Genomic DNA, 14,290 nt, shown 5'->3' on the forward strand with positions numbered 1-14,290 from the left:
AAGAGAGGGAGAGACGGTGGAAATGTGACAGTTAAAATAAACTGCCAGAAGAGAATAACCGTCTCCGTCCCGTCCCTCTCCCTGCAGGCGGAGTGTTTAGTCACCGCCGACCTCTCGTACCCTACAGCAGTTAGTGAACAGGGCACTAGGTACTACTGAGCTTCCGTCCGGACTAAGCCCGAAGAGGACGGCGGTTCACTCACCCGTGGGGCAGCTCGGACCCGGATTCCCGTCTCGGGTTTGACAACCCGTCTCCTGCGGAGCCGGAGCGGACTGGCGACGCGTACACCGGCCAGGCAGCAGTTTAATCGGAGGTTGTAATCGTGGGGGGGGGGGGAATTTAACCTTATGAGAGTTTCTTCTGTTACATTTTTTTTTCTGTTAGGGAAATTCATATTACAGGATAATGTAAATTTACTATGTAAGGCGTTTAAAGGTCGAGGAGAGGTTGGGAAAGCCCCTGAAACCCAGCGCTGGAAACGTTGTCCGTCTCCACTAGGTATAGAATGCGCTCTTTACACGTCATTCACAGGCGTCACGTTACTCGGGCAACGATGGTACGCTTATCCTCGGTGGGCAAGTTGATGTAATTCAGTAAAGCTGGAAAAGATACTCAGACACGTTAATTTATCACCTGCATATATTAACAAAGTTATTTTAGATGGACTTGCAGAACTATACTGTAGCTGCGTCGGCATGCGTAGGCTGCAAAGGAACAAGTAAAACGTTATTCCATGCCTTCTTCAGTTGTTAGAAAGACAGGGCAGTATGCAAAGATAATTTTCTTTTTATCTTTGCTTACTGCAGTTTATCTTTGATGACAACATCAAAGACATTAAGGAATTCTTACAGCTAACAGCTCCACATCAACTTCCTTTTATAACTAACCTCATCAGATCTCTCAACTCCCAACTCTTCCAGTTTCTCACTTCAGAGAACGATAAAAAACTCAATCATCCTCTACAGAGAAAAACCATCAACACCCCTACCACCTCCACCAATCCTAACCTTGTTGTTACTGTACCCTCTGACCTTTCCCTTTCACCCCTTTGCATCCTCAGCTAACATATTTTAATATTACAACACAATTACAATAGATTGTACAGTATTTACAGTTTAAAATTAAGGTAAATATGTCAAAATATCAAAATCCAACTGCACAGTGCTAACAAAACAATGCTTGTCAAGTTCTCAAACAAATCTGCATTGTATTTTTAAAATATTTCAGCAGAGGATGTGACGGGAGTATAAATGACGATTCGACGATCATTTTTCTTGGGTGAATATGGTTTTCTGGGGAGTTGCGATGTTGGGCATTATTGGACATTTTTGACACGTGTTGAACAATCGCATTTCCTACAAATATTAAAATGGCTGTGATTTAGCTGAGAAATCCAATCGACCTATGCGAAAACAATGTTTACATCGCAAAAGAAACCCGACCCTGGGTGGACTTGAACCACCAACCTTTTGGATAACAGCCGAACACGCTAACCGATTGTGCCACAGAGACTGACTGGTGGAGTATTTTCTCGAATCAAAAAAAAAATATCTTACCGTTCTTTTTGCCAGCCGGTAATATTTCTTCTGCACTGATAACCAAAAACTGAATTTCATGTTTCGCAAGCTGTGTGAATTTAATCAAAAACAAGTTTTCCAGAAAGGAAATGAACACATGCATTTAACGAAGTCAAGCCCTTTGTGATTGCCCAAAATGGTACGTTCTGTACTACAAGATAGGAAGAAATACACAGCTGGGATTTGAGCATAGGTTCTTTTGTTTAATTGAGAAGCGCTTTAACCAACTAAGCTACAGTGACAGGATGACTGTCACCTTTTACAGCTACTTGGACACACTGCTCTGAGACATCTGCGTTCAGAAAGTGTTGAACCTGCTCTCAGAGCAAATTGCCTCTTTTACATACAGTAGCAGCCCCGACACTAAGAAACGAAGAGAAATGGCTTTTATTGGGCATTTTTCATGTCCAATGCGTTTGACATTTCCCAAGGGCGACAGAGTTCTTTTGCAACACTATTTCTTCTTCTTTTTTCTTTCTGTACGCTTTGATAAAAAACGAGAAATCATGCAAGGGAAAAATGTCTTTTTTTCATAGAGAAAACGTGTACCAGGAAATGTTGTGTTGAGAAGAAGTGATTTAACATGATACGTGACCTAATTTATCGGAGCGAATGCTCACCCAGCAAGGTCTGGAGAAGTTGGAGAGTCTGGTGGATGTGATAATTATACGGTGTTGTGGAAGAAAACAGTCTTTCTTTGAATTCTCAATCAATTGGAATTTCAGTGCGGAACATAAAGCCTTTGTCTGATTTAAAGAGATTATATTTTAAAACTCATAAAAAATCAGAAAACACACGTTTCTCACTTTGAAATTTTAGACGGGGCGGTATATTACTAGTAGCAACGCTGAGCACACTATTGGGGAATTCAGGTTATGTGAAATACCAGCAGTTTAATAAATAACGCATCTGATGTTGGATCATAAGATTGTAGGTTCGACTTCCACCTGGCTCATGTAAATTTTATTCAAGCTCCTCAGTTATAGATGTCTATTATGTAATGAACCGCACCTGAAAGCAAACATTGGGTCTGTTTCCTTTGTTTTCCAGCATGAAATAGCAAATCGTTACAAAAAGTACCTGCTAATGTCCAATAGCGTTTTTTTTTTCAAATTACATTTTCAGGCTTCAGACACTTTTTAATAAAACAAAAGTATCCAGAAACTCCCTAACTTTCAGGTTTGCTTGAACCTGTATTAAAAGAAATTATTTGAAACTTCCGGGATTCCATTCTTTGATGTAGCTGTCTCTAAAGACGGATGTGATGTTTCGCAGATGTGAACTGTGCCTTCTCTCTTGTGTTCAAGGGTATTCGCTGTGGGAGATCCTAACTGTATGTCCAGTAGGGCTCTATTTTGTTTAGATTATCTATGTGGTGTACAGATAGAACTCAACTACATGGTGTGAATTCCGTGTTCAGGACGAGCAGAACCTGAAAAACTAAAAGCAGACCTCGACATAATTTGAACACACAGCCTTCTGATGTGGAGTCAGACATGCTACCTTTGTGCCACAAGGTCACAGCTCTCAGCTGTTTTGAATTCCCCAAAGGAGACAAATCAGCTTCACAAAAAATTCTCCTGTGAAGAGCGCCGCTCTTCCGAAGAGAGTCTCTTCATCTCAGACCATATTTTATTCTTCCTGCGCAGCTCTTGTGCAGGTGTTGTTCTTGATAACAGATCCAGGAACACTGACTGTTTTTCTATTTTTTTTAATTAAGTACCCCATGGTGCAACGGTAGCATGTCTGACTCTAAATCCCGAAGTTAATTTTCAAAGTATATCGGAGTCAACTGATACTGATCAGGTTCTGCTGCTGCTGAACCCGCAGTCTTCACCTTGAAGTTTAATTCCCCAAGCCTTATATGTCCATCCCTTCTTGTCAAAACTCATATTTTCACAGGGTACCCTTCAGAAATCGCAGTATAGAATGAAAAACTCCAGTAGATATCGGCCGCTGTTGGTGATTTTCCTTTAAAAATAAATGAATCTCTGGAAATTTTACGGAGTGTATTACTTTCACTGAGACCGAGGAGTGTTAAGATGTACATGAGTCTTTGTGGCTCGGTTGTTAACCAAAAGGGTGGTTTTATGTTTCACACTAAATTGAGATCTTGAAACCAAAATAGTTAGAAATATGGAACACAACCGTTGTTCCCCAAGAAGGAAAGCTGTTTTGTACTGACGTCACTCCTTTTTATGTAACCCAGATTGTGAAGACAACTCTGCCCTATCAAAGGAAAATGTTACACAAAAGTTGGAAAGCACACTCTGAACCCATCTGTATATTTGATTCCCGTGATCCGTTCAAAGCTGCTTAGTACTTTGCAAGCAAATCAAATCATTTCAGGGAAGAAACTCAGTTTAATGAACTACTTTTGTATTTTCACTCATTGATTTTGATCTTTGTATTCTCTTCGCATTCTCAGCAATAATATTTCAAAATTACAGTTCGGATTTATTGGAAAACTTCACAAGCATTATGAGATTAGGACTGTACAATTGTTTTTTAATATCTTGGTATATTTACCTTCATTTTAATATAGATATAACCATAAATGTTGTTAAGCATATTGTACTTTTGTTGTACTTTTTAAAACATTTTAGCTGAGGACACACGGCGACTATTATACCTTGTGATACATGCAAGACATCTGTAAACGAAGATGTAATTACAATAAAATTGGCAATTCACAGAAAACCACAATTTGTATAATATTATTCCTCTATATCAATGATCAATTGAAGGATTTGAAGAAACTATCAAAGAAACAGCAGCAATAGCAGATGATTTTGGTTTTGAACCCATCTTTACACCTCAATAATCCATTTGTCCTCGAAAAAAGAAAAGACAGGGATATTTTGAGTCTCATAATTATCCTCTTCTTGATCCAAAAAAAGCATTTATTGCTTTTGTACTTTTTTGGATTTTCTTACGAAGATCTCACGAAGTATTGCCAGGATCTATATTTAGTGTTCGGTAGCGATAACACTGCTGATATTGATTGAGTAAAAATCTGTGATGTATTGACAGCTTTATCTGAAGCGAGAAATCCTCGAACACCGCTTATGAAGTGTTGGGATTCATACCAAGAAATACCTTTTGTTTTCCCACCCAAAATGCTACTATTGCATTACACATTATGCAAACATTACCAGTTTTAGTAGCTTCTGGGCGCGATTTTCCAAAACTGAAACTAATTACAAATTATTTAAGATGAACCATGTCCAAAAATTGTAAATCAGGACTAATATAATATCAAGTGAAATTACTACAGAAGAAAAGGTTTAACTGAAATATGAATAAGACTATGCAAGCCTACAAAATAGAATAATTCAATTTATATAACTTATTCTTTTCTTATTTGAGAAATGGGCTCACATACCGGAAGACACTAACGTTTCTCTTCGTTAGAATATGTGAATAACAGTTTAACCCCAAATGTCTGTAATTGTGATTCTGTTAAAATTCAAAAAAGCATCTATCAATAGTAAGAAATTATTAAGAAAGGAAGAAATTGTGTTATTTCATAAACTGTAAGACATGAAGACATTTACAGGTTATATCCTTTGCTTTGTCTTTTAACACAAGCGTTCAGGATCCAAGCCCATGTTCGGATGGTTGTGTTTCTCTTGTAATCATCAAATGTCATTGTTTTGTCCGTCAGTTCTTTCTCGAGTTGTACCATGGATATTTTATACCATCAACACTTTTCATGCTCTTTTGCATTTTCCTTCACATACGGAAAAAAACTCAAGGCGTTCTTGTCACTGTGCTACACAGTACAGGACACGCAGTGAGGAATTCGCGCAGCTTTCAGCTCAGTGCGGAATCCAGAGGGAGGACTCGCTCGGTGAATGATCTCTCAGGAAATCCCGGGTGAGGTTTTTCTGCAACAGCCACGACAAGTGTGAAGACGTTCTCTGGATTTCCTGAATGTGACTTTAAATTAGTTCACATTCTTTGGTAGTTAACAGAACTAAATGCTTTGGAGGTACATCTAAAACTGCAGAGAACACTGTAGCACTTCGAGTTTAATTGTGTAAACCTGGCTCTCTATGAACATGAGCAAAGAGTTCTCACTCGACAGAAGACTGCGATGTGAGCACAGTAACATAAAGCACTTGAAGATGCTAGGGATTGAACCTGGGACCTCATACATGTAAGACAAGCACTCTACCACTAAGCTACACCCCCGACATAGAGACCTTTCGAAGATGTGCAGGTACTCACAGACCACAATCCATCTTTTGCATCTTTTAAGTGCTCTTGATTAAACTATGCATAGAAAAACAGCAGTACTGATGATTTTCATGGACTGATGCACACTTGTTCTGTACAACTCCAGTGATAAAACCTTGTCTGTAAATATTGTAGAACGTAAAAGGGTGAAACAACGCTCCAACCACAGGAATGGTAACAGAAAGGATCATTTTCTTATTTAATACGTCCTTTTGAGATGCCTTGTCAACGCACACAGACGTTAGAGCTGAACAAATATTTTGTACACAAGACGGCAGTGCGATATTAAAATTCCTGTCTTCTTGATGGATTCAGACTGGTAGCCAGAGGACGCCGGGACAACGCCCATTGGACAACTGCTGGAACAGAGGCTGCAACAGAGCTTGTCAGCTGGTTTGGTGTTCGTGCCGGGAGATTCCAAATCCATACACAGTGGATAAGTAAACCCCATGTTCTACATTCCGTCTCGAGAATTCAGTTGTACCTCAAAAAAAGTTGTTATCAATTTAATTCATGAGTAATGTATTTACTTCCGAGTTTAGAGTAACAGTGGGTAATAACACTGATTAGCGATTTGGTAACCGAACGATATATATTGACATATATTCTCTGTTGTGTATCTTTGTGTTTGCATCTCTTCGAGATTATATACCTTGTATATTGATAACCCTCACAGTAAGGTCTGCCGCTCGTATCCAGGCAGACTAGTATATGTTTGGTGCACAATTTATGTTAATAAATGTATCTCGTGTATTGAACCCGTGTGTGTGCATTGTTAGTTGTTCTGACGATTGATTTTCTAAAAGCCACAATGAACAACCTCGTGATTACTGCTACAATTAATAATTGTCTCAGTAAACCCATCAAACCTCTACACTTGTATAGTATAATTTATTATCTGTACCTGCAAATCCCCAATATTACTGCTGTCTCCTGAGAAACACAAGTGTAGAGTCAAATCATATGAAATAATACAACAAATCTATTCAATTAACACCCAGATGTGACAGAACACTTTTAAGACTTATACCCCTTTAAATAAGTATTTCCTTAATTTCAGTTCTCTTCCCTCCATGGGATACCTGAAAATTCACTATAGCATAATAAAGGCTGTGCATGCATTACCTGTAATACAGCTACTAATAAAGATAACATTAAAGTTGATTATTAAGAAATCACACTTTTATTAATAAAATATGTTTTGATAAAAGAAGTCTTAATAGACTAGGTAAATCCCTGTAGTAGTCTAACAACTACAAAAAAGAAAAAAAAACAGAACAACTTCAAAACAAAGAGAAAAAGAACATTAAAAACAAATCTTGGTAACAACAAAAACACAGAAAAGTGAGTGCTTTTTCAAGTCTTCGGTACTCCATCATGCTCCTCTCATTTCAGTAGACCTCTCTCATATATTTGTGTATAGGTCTGCTGGAGGTCCATTGCTGATGGTAATTTAAGTAGGGAGCTGTGTCAGCATGTGTGGACTGCATAGGAACAAGTAAAATTTTATTCCATGCAGAAAAGAGAAGCAAACAACGTTTGAGCTTTGGAGCCTTCTTCAGGTCTGACAAGGAACAAACCTTTACTTGTTCCTTTGATGTTAATTTAGACCTGATCTCCAGCAAATACTTAACAGGACCTAAACTGGTCAGTTAGTTTAAATAGTTGAAGATATAGGCCACACTGCTCCAGGTGAGGCTTGAACTCAATCTCAGCATGAGTTCGATTGCACCACTGGAGCTGCAGAAGTCTTTTTTTACACAGACTAATGCAATTGCAATTAGTCACGAAACAAACGAGAACTGCAGCTGTACACTTGAGACAGGACGCTACTGTATTATTTTTGTTTAACACTCCAGTCGAACAAGCCGACATGTCACTATTGCTAAATCGTTATAAAAGACGCCAACTAATGACCAGTTTTATTTTTAACAGAACTTTACTGAAAGTTAAACTTATAAAACTACCTGAGCAAATAAATACAACAATTATTGTTCCTCTGACCTTCTCAGTATTTCTTTTTTTAAATTAATACATTTATTTATCCATGGTGTGCCTTGTGCTTACTTTTCAGAACTCTCTCTCCTGTGTTAGTAGGAGCTTACATTTCAAATTAAGTTCTTTAATCAGTTCCAATATCTTCCTTTCAAAGTAGGGAAGAGCAAGCTGGCATGTTGTTTTGCCTGTGGTTATTCTTTATGACTATATCTTCTGACACCTGTGCACAATCCTACAACATTACAAGAGAAGCACTATAACAGGAGTCATAAAAATGCAAGAAGCCACTTTGAACAATCTTTCGGAATTGTAAAACAACTAACGCTTTGCTTGGCTGTCATTTGGTTTGTATACCAGTCCATCAAGAGGCAGCACCATCATCATCAGGTCATGTGCAGTCCTACACAACCTTGCGATTGACTGGGATGAGCTACCTTTTCCATCTCCATGGCATGCAGCACACTCTGGCTGTTTCAACACAGTCATTATTGGACCACAGTGCACTGTCTCTTCTGTCCTGTGGCTATCATAATCACTTTTAAGAAGCCAAGTTTTTTTTCTTTAACATGTGCTTGGGTGCCACCCATTTCCTTATTATCCCTGCTTTCCAGCGGCTGACCCTACCTGTGTAAATAATGTCCTAGTAGTTCTAGTGCCCTGTGTAGTCTTATAAGTGTATAGCGTGTTGTTAAGTAATTACCACCCTAAAGATGTGTACGTGTTCTGTCAGTCTCCTCATGTGCATGTATATCCTGTGTTTGGTTTTGTGGTTGTAAAAGAATAAAGCTATTGCTTGGTTTGTTAATCGCGTCTCCACTGGGCCTTTGTTCTGAGAAGAACCTCTAAATGCTACATTGGTGTCAGAAGCGGGCAGGATGGACAAATCTTGGCAGACATTAGCTGATTCTGTCAAGTGCTGTCTGACTCTAAAAGAGACAGAACCCATCGGCAGCGCACATAGGGAGCCTGAGCAACTCCTGGGTGTGACAGGTGGCCACAGCCCTTACCAGGGCTATCCAGTAGTGGTCCTGCCGGTAGAATTGGGGCGACTGCCCGCTACTCCCGCCCAGTGGATGCCCCAAAGAGAAGATACCCTCCCTGCTGGAGCTGACCAGCGATTCCCACACCCATCAGTGCAGGTGCAACCCGGTCGCTACGACGGGGAAGCGCCTTGGGAAACCTACAAGGCGCAGTTCCAGCTCGCGGCCTGGACGAATGGCTGGTGCCGGGCAGAGATGGAAGGAGTGGCCTGCCAGGTGCTCCTGGACGTCCCGGAGGAGGACAGAGGCGAATACACGGCGCTGGCGGCGGCTCTCCAGCTGCGTTTCGGTGTGGAGGAGGCGCCGGACTTGATGCGGGAGAGGCTGGCCCTGCGGCGGCGCCGACCAGGAGAGCGACTGGGCCCGGTTGCCGCTGATGTCGCGTTCCTCGCCCGCCGAGGATACCCAACTTTTCCCCGGGAGGCGCAGGGGGAGATGGCTCTCCAGGCCTTTCTCAAGGCCCTCTCACCCGAGGAGCTGCGGCACCAAGTGCATCGCTGGAGCAGGCCTTGGCTGAGGCCGTGTTCAGGGTGGCTGGAAGCGCCAGCAGACACTGCTGGCTGACCGAGGCGGCGACGGAGGAGTCCAGCGAGGGGGAAGAGGAGCCAGACCTTGCAGCGACCCCTGCGGAACAGCCCCACACGCTGCTTTGCGACCGCTGCAGGAAGAGGGAACTCTGAGCCCGGTTCTGCCGGGCACCCGAACCTCGCACTCCTCGATCGGCGTCGGGAAACGGGAACGGGGCGACTCAGCGTGTGGAAGGCTGCCACTCGAACACCTCACCCCCCGCTCCGGAGAGCGCTGTTAAGACCGGCGCCCCTCACGCCACCGTGGGGCGAGTCGGCTGTAGCCGGGGCCTGTACCTCCACTGCCGAATCGAGGACCAACCCTGCCTGGCCCTACTCGACGCCGGTTCATCGGTAACCTTACTCCGGCCGGGCGTCCTCCCCGACACCGAGGACACCAACCCCCCAGGATGGGAGGCCTCCGGCCTGCGGCTAAGGACCGTGACGGGACAGCTCGCCGCAGTCCGGGGGAAACGGGTGCTTGCCTTCCGTCTAGGTGCAGCGACGGTGTGCCACCCCTGCTACCTTGCACCCATCCAGGAGGACTGCATTCTGGGGCTGGACGTACTGCAGCGAGTGGGGGCCAGTTTGGACTTGAGCCGGCAGGAGTTGGTGTGGCAGGGGGAGCGACTTCACCTGGTGGAGGGCAGGCCCGGCGAAGGCCGAGGGACGCGGGCTTGCCGGAGCTGGGAGAAAAAGAGGCAGTGGCGGCGGCGGCGGCGGCAGTCGCCGGGGCAGACCAGGCCTGTGAGCCGGGGAGCGAGCGTGCTGGATCCTGCTCCCGAGTCAGCCGGGGGGCCAGACAAGGCGGCGGCGGCGGGAGCCGAGCGTTGCATGGAAGCGAGGCGCGCCGTTGAGGATCTACCAGCAGAGCTGCGAGGGCCTCGATCAGGACCAGCGGCAGCGGCTCCAGGCGCTACTCGCCCAGAACGAGGATCTCTTTGCGGCGATAGATGAGGACTGCACCCGCACTGCCCTGGTCCAACACGAGATCAACACCGGCGACGCTCGGCCCATCCGCATCCCACCGGGACGCATGGTTCACGCCAAGCGGACCGCCGCCGAGGAAAAGATCTGGGAGATGGCCGCAGCGGGGGTGATTGAGCCCTCCGCGAGCCCGTGGTCGGCGCCAGCTGTACTGGTAAAAAAAAAAGACGGCTCGTGGAGGTTCTGCGTCAACTACCGCAAGCTGAACGAGGTCACCCGGAAAGATTCCTACCCCCTGCCGAGGATAGATGACGCCCTAGACTACATCACCGGGTCGACCTGGTTCAGCTCCCTGGACCTCCGCTGCGGCTACTGGCAGGTACCGCTTGCTCCCGATGCTCGCCCGAAGACAGCCTTTTCTATCGGCCAGGGCCTCTGGCAGTTTACTGTCATTCCTTTTGGCCTGTGCAATGCCCCGGCGACGTTCGAGAGGCTGATGGAGAGGGTGCTGGCATCTGTCCCGCGGAACCAGTGTGTGCTGTATCTGGACGATCTGCTGGTTCATGCCCGGGGCTTCGACCAGGCCTTGACGAACCTCCAGGCGGTGCTGGACTGCATCCGCCGTGCTGGCCTGAGGCTCAACCCCTCACCGACAAGGGCCGCCGTTTCGACTGGGACTCGGGCTGTGAGACTGCCTTCGGCCGGTTGCGTGAAGCTCTGGTGGGGGCCCCCGTGCTGGCCTACCCCGACCCGCGGTTGCCGTATGTTCTCGATACCGACGCGAGTGACTCGGGGGTGGGCGCGGTGTTGGCGCAGGAGGGGCCGGATGGGGAGCGCGTAGTGGCCTACTATAGTCGGGCTTTGACTAGGGCTGAACGGAACTACTGCGTGACCCGTCGCGAGCTGCTGGCGGTGATGGCGGTGGTCCACCACTTCAGGCCGTACCTGTTCGGGACCCGGTTCCGGCTGAGGACCGACCATGCGTCCCTCACCTGGCTGCTCCACTAAAAGGAGCCGGAGGGGCAGATGGCGCGATGGATAGAGATCCTGCAGGAGTACGACTTCACTGTCGTGCACCGTGCGGGGTCTCGCCATCTCAATGCCGACGCTCTCTCGCGGCGCCCCTGCGAGGCCGCGGACTGCCATCACTGCGCCCGGCGGGAGCAGCGTGAGGTGGCTGTCCGCACCGTGGCGGGGGTGGGCACCGCGGCCACGGCCCGGGAGGGGCCGCTGGGGGTGGGCCTGCCAGACCTGGCGCAGCGTTAGGCAGTTGATCCTGACGTGGGGCCAGTGCTCCGCTGGAGGGCAGCTGGAGTGCGGCCTACGCGAGAGGAGCTCGCCCCGCACCCAAAGTCCGTCAAGGCCCTCTGCGCCCTGTGGGAGGCCTTGGAGGTAAAGGATGGGGTGCTGCACCGGGGGTGGTGGGTACCCTCCAGTGGTGAGGTACGGTGGCAGCTGGTGGTGCCTCGGTCGCTCCGCGGGGCGGTGCACGGCCAGCCGGGCATGGGGCACTTCGGCGGTAAGAAAACCCTGCAGCGTCTCCGAGGCCATTTTTATTGGGGTCTTTGCCACTGGGACGTGCAGAGGTACTGCCAAACGTGTGCGGTGTGCGTGGCGCAGAAGGGTCCCCCCGAGCACTCTCGGGCCCCCCTCCAACAACACCAGGTGGGGGCTCCTATGGAGCGGGTGGGGGTGGACGTTTTGGGCCCGTTTCCGCGCACCGAGGCTGGGAACCGCTACGTCTTGGTGGCCATGGATTATTTTACGAAGTGGCCGGAGGCCTACGCCCTCCCGGACCAGAGTGCCCCCACGGTGGCCGATGCACTGCTGGAGGGGATATTTGCCAGGCTGGGGGTGCCGGAGGAGTTACACAGTGACCAGGGGCGTAACTTCGAGGTCTTCGCCAGAGTGTGCCAGCGCCTGGGGATCACTAAGACGCGGACCACACCGCTGCATCCCCAGAGCGACGGGTTGGTGGAGCGGTTTAATCGGACGCTCGCCACCCAGCTGGCCACCCTGGTGTCCCGGCACCAACGGGACTGGGACTGCCACCTCCCCCTTGCGCTCTGGGCGTACAGGACCGCGGTCCAGGAATCCACCGGGTGCACCCCGGCCTCGCTCATGCTGGGCCGGGAAATGCGAACCCTGGTGGACCTGGTCTTCGGCCCGCCGCCCGGAGACGGGTCGGCACCGGCGGCTGGACCGGACTACGAGTGGGACCTGCGGCAGCGGATGCAGCAGGTGCACAGCTTTGCACGGACCCACCTGAAACAGGCGGGGGTCCGGCAGAAGCGGCACTACGACCTGCGCTGCAGGGGGCCTGCCTTCCAGCCCGGGGACTCGGTTTGGGTGTACAACCCGCGCCGCTGCAAAGGCCTCAGCCCTAAGCTGGCGCCGTCGTGGGAGGGTCCCGCTGAGGTACTCGGGGTGGTGGGTGAAGTCTGCTACCGTGTCCGGTTGCGAACACGGGGGAGAGTGGTGGTCCTGCACCGAGACCGCCTGGCCCCCTACCGGGCCCGGGAGGAGGAGCCGTGTGGGGAGGCTCTACAGGAGCAGCCGGGGCTGGAGCCGGACGATAGTGGGGCGTCCGTGGGTCGCCAGCCGTCACTGCGGCGCAGGGTTCCACAGCAGTTAGACCAGTACGAGTACAGCCTGAGGGGGGTGTTCGACGTCGGCGAGACGCCAGACGCCAGACGCCAGACGCCAGACGCTTCAGGTGGGGGCAGTGTAATGCCCTCACCTGGTGGTGAGGAGAAAGTGCCCCTAGGCGCTCGTAGTACCGCTGGGCATGCTGGGAGTGGTAGCCGGGGAGAGTCTGAGGGTCAGCACGATGACCAGCGGCTGACCCTACCTGTGTAAATAATGTCCTAGTAGTTCTAGTGCCCTGTGTAGTCTTGTAAAAGTATAGTGTGTTGTTAGGTAATTACCACCCTAACTATGTGTACTTGTTCCCTCAGTCTCCTCATGTGTGTGTATATCCTGTGTTTGGTTTTGTGTTAATGCTTGTTTGTTAATCGCGTCTTCACTCGTCCTTTGTTCTGAAAAGAACCTGCAAATGCTACAGTATTTATTTTATAAACACCAGTATTGACACTTTGATCAGTATATTTATTATTAGTAGCCAGTCTTATAAATTTACAATTTAGATTAAGTCTGGTAACAGTTATACAGTTAATTTAAATCATCAGACCACTAATGGAACTGAGAGCTGGGTGGAAATAAAACCAGGATACACATTTTAACCTCCAGGATCAGGAGTCTGATCCTCCTGGCTTCTTTACTCTGAAGATTTGTGTAAAACTCTTAAAAGCGCTTATTTCAGGGACTCGTGCTTGTCCTCTACTGCTCCACATGGGTACGCTTTGTAACGCAATAATCTGCGATGTAAACTTTTTTTTCTGTTTAATGAATTTTATTCCTAGGTTTGTCGCTCTCCTTCTCCAACTGTGATGATTCGCTTCTCTTCACAGTCCGGTGTGGTTTTTTTGGGGGGGGAGATTTTATATCTGTAAGAAAAGCCCCCCGGGCTCCGGACAGGAGTCTCCTCCAGCTCTGCTTTGTCAGAAAGAGCGCTGTGACGTCACAGACACCAGCCAGAGTGCTGGGATCAGAGAGCGAGACCGCGGGAGATGCGCGGAGGGAACGGAGGAGAATTATTGATCACTTATGTATCGACAACCAATTTATTATAATAATAATAATAATAATAAACTTTATTTTATATAGCGCCTTTAAAGGTGGCTTCTCAAAGCGCTTTACAGGATGACAATAACAATAAATAAGAAGACTACAACAATAAATAAGAAAATTTCACAAGACAGGACACAATTATAATTACAACAATACAACAATAACAATAGAGGAGACCGTGGAAGATGGTATTAAGAAGAGCAGAGGGGTGAAGAATGGAAGCAGTTAAGTAAAGGCTTTTCTGAAAAG

This window comes from Lepisosteus platostomus, chromosome 5 (genome assembly GCF_059453375.1).
Source record: "Lepisosteus platostomus isolate fLepPlt1 chromosome 5, fLepPlt1.hap1, whole genome shotgun sequence".
Lineage (NCBI taxonomy): Eukaryota > Metazoa > Chordata > Actinopteri > Semionotiformes > Lepisosteidae > Lepisosteus > Lepisosteus platostomus.